Below are 7,061 nucleotides of genomic sequence, written 5' to 3' on the forward strand. Positions count from 1 at the left end.
TATAATAGTTGCGCCAGACTGTAGGGTGTCTCCCTGATGCGGAGCAGTTTTCCATGATCTGGAAGTTTTTCCATACTCACAGGGTGGTCTCGATCACATCCCCCATACATCATTTTGACCCCCCGACGCTCCTTCTGGGAGAACAACCCTGTCAGTGAGTCAGTCAGTCAGTACATGGGTTTGTAGCTATATATAGTATAATAACTAGATGTCGCGTGGTTCGCTCGCAGCAAGCTGCTCGCGTGTCTTGTTTTCCCGCCATTTTTTTACCGCGATAGAATTTGACCAAGACTAAAATAGGTCTCGTGAAATCAAAAAAGTTGTAGGTGCTATAGTTTTGCCAGGCCGTAGGGTGTCTCCCTGATGCGGAGCAGTTTTCCAAGATGACGTTCCGATAACACCCCTATACATCGTTTTTACACCCGAGATATTTTCTGGACAAACAAAAATTTGTATGGCGGCCATCTTGCTTTTCGGCCATTTTTTTTTTTCACCGGTGATAAAATTTGACCAAGATTTTATTAGGTTTGGTGAAAAAAGAATCGTTCCAGGAGCGATAGTTTTCCCAGGCCGTAGGGTGCCGCCCTGATGCGGAGCAGTTTTTGAAGGTCGGGAAGTATTTCCATACTCAACATGATGTTTCGATCACATTCCTCATACATTATTTTTACCCCCGAGGCATTTTCGGGAAAAACGAAAATTTCGTATGGCGGCCATCTTGTTTTTCCGCCATTTTGGTTTTTTTTCACCGGGGATTGAATTTGACCAAGATTTAAATAGGTTTCGTGAAAAAAAATATTGCTCTAGGTTTTATAGTTTTGCCAGGCCGTAGGGTGTCTCCCTGATGCGGAGCAGTTTTTCAAGATCGAGCAGTATTGAAATACTCAACATGACGATCCGATCACATCCCTATACATCATTTTTACCCTCGAGGCATTTTCAGGAAAAACGAAAATTTCGTATGGCGGCCATCTTGTTTTTCCGCCATTTTGGTTTTTTTTTCACCAGGGATTAGATTTGACCAAGATTTAAATAGGTTTCGTGAAAACAGAAAAGTTCCAGGTGCGATAGTTTTGCCAGGCCGTAGGGTGTCTCCCTGATGCGGAGCAGATTTTCAAGATCGAGCAGTATTTCCATACTCAACAATACCTTCCGATTACACCCCCATTCACATTTTTTACCCCCGAGACATTTTTTGAAAAAACATTTTTTTGTATGGCGGCCATCTTGTTTTTCCGCCATTTTGATTTTTTTCCACCCACGATAGAATTTGACCAAGATTTAAATAGGTTTTGCGAAAAAAAAATTGATCCAGGTATAATAGTTTCGCCAGACTGTAGGGTGTCTCCCTGATGCGGAGCAGTTTTCCAGGATCTGGAAGTTTTCCCATACTCACCGGAAGATTTGGATCACACCCCCCATACATCATTTTGACCCCCCGACACTCCTTCTGGGAGAACAACCCTGTCAGTGAGTCAGTCAGTCAGTCAGTGAGTCAGTCAGTGGGTTTGTAGCTATATATATTATAATATAATAATATAACTAGATGGTGCTAAGTGCGCTCGCTGCTAAAGCAGCTTCGCGGGCGTTGTACGTGGATTGACGTTTTCGTATAGTTTGTTTCGCATCACAGATTTGTAATAATAACTATTAAGACAGACACAAAAAGAAATAAAAAAAATGTGTAGGATATTGTTGGTTTATTTTATGTCATCAAAAAATAAAAATATAAAATTATATTCTCTCTCTCCCTTGCATTGTTCCCATATGGTGGTGGGCTCTTTTTTCCGAGTCTTTTCCTTCGACTTCGCTCTGTTGGATGTATCGTCTGCGGAAACATTGCAGGAACAAAGATCTTCTTTGATGACATCAGCCTCTTTGCCTTCTGTATTTCCTGTTAAAAATAAAATAATATTAATTTATTTATAACTAGCTTTTGCCCGCGACTTCGTCCGCGTGGCGTGTTATATAAGAGAGAGATCTTCGTGTGTGTGGGAGTGCATATCAAATTTCAAGCATCTAACTTATGCAGTTTAGATTTTTTCATACATTTTTTTTCCCAATAACTCCCATTTTTCAAAATACAGCCAAAAATAAACTTTATATTTACTAAGGTATGCATGCATGCTAGATTGAATCAATTGATTGAATTGATTTTTTTTTAATTGATTGTTCATTGAGTTTTAATTTTAATACACACTTCCTCTCTTCCCTTCAACGTTGCTGTGCCCTACAGGGTCCATGTTTTAGTTCCTATGCCTATGTAACACCCCATTGTACTACATGGAATGCAATAAATAATTTAATTGAATTGAATTGAAAACATCTATCTTACGCGGTTTCGATTTTTTCATACAAATGTTTTTTTCCCGCTAACTCCCGTTTCCGTGGGAATTTTGCAATATCCTGTTGCAACTAAGGTTTAAGTTAACTAAAGTACCTGCATGCCAAATTTCAAGCGTCTAACTTAAGCGGTTTAGATTTTTCATACAAAAGGATTTTCCCGCTAATTTCCGTTCCCGTGGGAATTCCGGGAATTCCTTTCTTAGTGCACCTCTACGGTACCTAAGCTATGTCCCTTCCAAATTTCAAATGCCTACATTTAGCCGTTCAGGCTATGCGTTGATATGTCAGTCACTGAGTCAGTCAGTTTCTCCTTTTATTTAGATTTGATTTTTTCATACAAATGTTTTTTCCCGTTAACTACCGTTCCCGTGGGAATTTTGTAATATCCTGTTGCAACTAATCTTTAAGTTTACTAAAGTACCTGCATGCCAAATTTCAAACGTCTAACTTGAGTGGTTTAGATTTTTCATACAAAAGGATTTTCCCGCTAATTCCCGTTCCCGTGGGAATCGGGAATTCCTTTCTTAGTACACCTCTACGGTGTCTAAGGTACCTGCGTGCCAAATTTTAAACATCTTACTTGAATGGTTTAGATTTTTCATACAAAAGGATTTTCCCGTTAATTCCCGTTCCCGTGGGAATTTCGGGAATTCCTTTCTTAGTGCACCTCCACGGTACCTAAGGTACCTGCATGACAAATTTCAAACGTCTAACTTGAATGGTTTAGATTTTTCATACAAAAGGATTTTCCCGCTAATTCCCGTTCTCGTGAGAATTTCGGGAATTCCTTTCTTAGTGCACCTCCACGGTACCTAAGGTATCTGCATGCTAAATTTCAAATGTCTAACTTGAGTGGTTTAGATTTTTCATACAAAAGGTATTTCCCGCTAATTCCCGTTCCCGTGAGAATTTTGGGAATTCCTTTCTTAGTGCACCTCTACGGTACCTATGGTACCTGCATGCCAAATTTCAAACGTCTAACTTGAGTGGTTTAGATTTTTCATACAAAAGGATTTTCCCGCTAATTCCCGTTCCCGTGGGAATTTCGGGAATTCCTTTCTTAGTACACCTCTACGGTATCTAAGGTACCTGCATGACAAATTTCAAACATCTAACTTGAATGGTTTAGATTTTTCATACAAAAATATTTTTCCGCTAATTCCCGTTCCCGTGGGAATTTCGGGAATTCCTTTCTTAGTGCACCTCTACGTTATCTAAGGTACCTGCATGCCAAATTTCAAAAGTCTTACTTGAGTGGTTTAGATTTTTCATACAAAAGGATTTTCCCGCTAATTCCCATTCCCGTAGGAATTTCGGGAATTCCTTTCTTAGGGCACCTCTACGGTATCTAAGGTACCTGCATGCCAAATTTCAAACGTCTAACTTGAGTGGTTTAGATTTTTCATACAAAAGGATTTCCCTTCACTACTCTGCTCCTATTGATTGTAGCGTGATGAAAAGTATACTATGACCTGTCCAGGAGTGTGAAGAATAATTGTACCAAGTTTCATTAAAATCCGTCCAGTAGTTTTTGTTTCTATAAGGAACATACAGACAGACAGACAGACAGACAGACAGACAGACAGACAAAAATTTTACTGATTGCATTTTTGGCATCAGTATCGATCACTTATCACCCCCTGATAGTTATTTTGAAAAAATATTTAATGTACAGAATTGACCTCTCTACAGATTTATTATAAGTATAGATAACGTATATTTATAATAACGTATAGATATAATATCCTTTTCTTAGTCGATAGCGATACGTTTTTGCCAAAGTGGTCGTGGTCGTCATGTAACGTACCTAGATTCTTGTCACTATCACTATTGATTGCTGGCTGTCACACTGCTGCATTCATTGAAGAAGCTACCGACATCAGGCTTGGTTGATATAATACTATTGTATTAATAATCTCCTACGCAGTTTTTTGCCTTCTGCATTTCCTATAAATAAAATACATATTAAATATTATATATAATTAAATATTATATATAATTTCTTTTCCTTGGTCGATAGCGATACGTCTTTGCCAAAATAGTCGTGGTCGTCATGAAACGTACCTCGATATCTTGTAACTTTTGATTGCTGGATGTCACACTGCTGCGTGCATTGAAGAACTTCAGGCTTGGTCGATTTTATTCTATTGCAATCATAATCTCCTACACAGTTTATTGCACTCTGCATTTTCTGTGAATAAAATATACAGGGTGTTAGTGACATTGTAACGAATACTGATGGGGATGATTCAGACCATGATTCTGAGTTCATATCAAGTGGAATTTTCCGTCGCAAAATTCATGATTTTTTTTTAGTTATTTTAAATTATTTTCAATTCTATACTTTTGCAATGAAAAATTCCACTTGATATTAACTCAGAATAATCAGGTGAATCATCCCCCTCTGTATTCGGTACGATGTCACTTACACCCCGCACAAGTACATACTGTAGCCATACAAGTAGGTAAGGGTGTTAGTGACACCGTAACAAATACTGAGGAGGATGATTCAGACCATAATTCTGAGTTGAAATCAAGTGGAATTTTCAGTCGGAAAATTCATGAAAATTTTTGTTTTTTTTTAAGTTATTTTCTGTTCCATACTTTTGCGACGGAAAATTCCACTTGATATCATCTCATAATCATGGTCTCGAATCATCCCTCAAAGTTTTCGTTACGATGTCACTAACACCCTGTATATTACATTTTTTTTCCTTAGTCTATAGCGATACGTTTATGTCAAAGTGGTCGTGATCGTCATGTAACGTACCTCGACATCTTGTTACTTTTGATTGCTGGCTGTCACACTGCTGCATTCTTTGAATGAGCGGCCAACATCAGGCTTGGTTTATATATAATACTATTGTATTAATGATCTCCTACGCAGTTTTTTGCCTTCTGCATTTCCTGTAAATAAAATATATAATTAAATATTATATGTAATTTATTTTCCTTAGTCGATAGCAATACGTTTTTGCCAAAATAGTTGTGGTCGTCATGTAACGTACCTCGATATCTTGTTACTTTTGATTGCTGGCTGTCACACTGCTGCATTCATTGAAGGAGCTGGCAACATCAGGTTTGGTTTATATAATACTTTTGTATTAATGATCTCCTACGCAGTTTTTTGCCTTCTGCATTTCCTGTAAATAAAATATATAATTTATTTTCCTTAGTCGATAGCGATACGTTTTTGCCAAAATAATCGTGGTCGTCATGAAACGTACCTCGATATCTTGTAACTTTTGATTGTTGGCTGTCACACTGCTGCATTCATTGAAGGGGCTGCTGACTTCAGGCTTGGTCGATTTTATTCTATTGCAATCATAAACTCCTACACAGTTTATTGCCATCTGCATTTCCTGTAAATAAAATATATATTTTTTTTTCCTTAGTCTATAGCGATACGTTTTTGCCAAAATAGTCGTGGTCGTCATGAAACGTACCTCGATATCTTGTAACTTTTGATTGCTGGCTGTCACACTGCTGCATTCATTGAAGGGGCTGCTGACTTCAGGCTTGGTCGATTTTATTCTATTGCAATCATAAACTCCTACACAGTTTATTGCCATCTGCATTTCCTGTAAATTAAATATATATTATTTTTTTTCCTTAGTCTATAGCGATACGTTTTTGCCAAAGTGGTCGTGATCGTCATTTAACGTACCTCAATATCTTGTTACTTTTGATTGCTAGCTGTGACACTGCTGCATTCATTGAAATAGCGGCCAACATCAGGCTTGGTAGTACTATTGTATTAAAATCTCCTACGCAGTTTTTAGCATTGTGCATTTCCTGTTAAAAAAAAATAATGTTAATTTATATATATTAACTTTTATTTATAAATATATACATATATATATTAGGTGATTTCCAAACTACCCAGGAGGTACACCCAGTAGCTCGCTTTTTTTCATGTGGTTCCCCCGCTAATCGAGGCCGCATCCACCTACTTATATGAGAAGTAGGTTCTATCTAATGAGTTAGCAATAGTCATTCAATAAGCAGAGAAATGTGAAAGAAAAAGCAATTTTTAGCTAAGGAATTTAAAATAAAAAGCAATTTTCAGCAATTAGCATGCAATAAGCAAAGCAATTACTCAGTAATTGTCAAACATAAGCGAGTTGTATAATTTAAAGATATTATTGACAATAACAAACACGTACCGAGTTTGTTAATACTTACATTGAGTTATCATCGCTAAGTTGACCAAATTATTAGTACAGGTTATCACATTCACTAAATGAAAATATGTGTTTTTATCAATTGTAACAATGCTTGCATGACCTAACCAACCGTTGGTGTTGTGGACGCCAATCTTCAAGAGACAAGTGGACGGGTGTGAGGAAAACTGGCAAGATGAACACGTCGGTGTGGGTGCGACTGGTGCACGGGAGAGAAGTGGAGCTAGTTGGCAGATGGAATTAGGCATCACTCTCTTGCTTCAGTTAAGTTCCACTCAGATCAGGTGGGTTGTCGCATGGATGAACATCGCATGGGTTGGAGTAATTCGGAGTAGAACTGTCCATGTTGTTCCCTTCATCGTAGGCACTTCAGTGGACTGTGGATCGATCAACAATAGTTACGTGAGTTGGCTGTCAAACCGATATGACGTGCCAGCCGAATCTAGCGACCAGGTATGCAGGGGATGGAGGTATCCTGTGGAGTAATCATATCAGCAAAGGTGAAAATGTCGATTGGGAGTGAAATGGAGG

At 38.1% G+C, this 7,061-nt stretch overlaps 1 long non-coding RNA gene across 2 annotated transcripts; it reads right to left on the reverse strand.

Annotated features, from left to right (window-relative positions):
- Positions 1 to 1,720: 1,720 nt before the first annotated feature.
- Positions 1,721 to 5,929, reverse strand: LOC126381158 (uncharacterized). Of its 2 annotated transcripts, XR_007568703.1 has the most exons (7): positions 5,793 to 5,929; positions 5,574 to 5,708; positions 5,355 to 5,489; positions 5,117 to 5,253; positions 4,411 to 4,537; positions 4,154 to 4,293; positions 1,721 to 1,894 (listed from the first exon to the last, which is right to left on the reverse strand). It is a non-coding gene; the product is annotated as an uncharacterized LOC126381158 (long non-coding RNA). The 2 variants fall into 2 exon arrangements; XR_007568704.1 differs by lacking the exons at positions 4,411 to 4,537; positions 5,117 to 5,253.
- Between the last annotated feature and the right edge of the window lie 1,132 nt (positions 5,930 to 7,061).

This window comes from Pectinophora gossypiella, unplaced genomic scaffold (assembly GCF_024362695.1).
Source record: "Pectinophora gossypiella unplaced genomic scaffold, ilPecGoss1.1 Pgos_37, whole genome shotgun sequence".
Taxonomy (NCBI): Eukaryota; Metazoa; Arthropoda; class Insecta; order Lepidoptera; family Gelechiidae; genus Pectinophora; species Pectinophora gossypiella.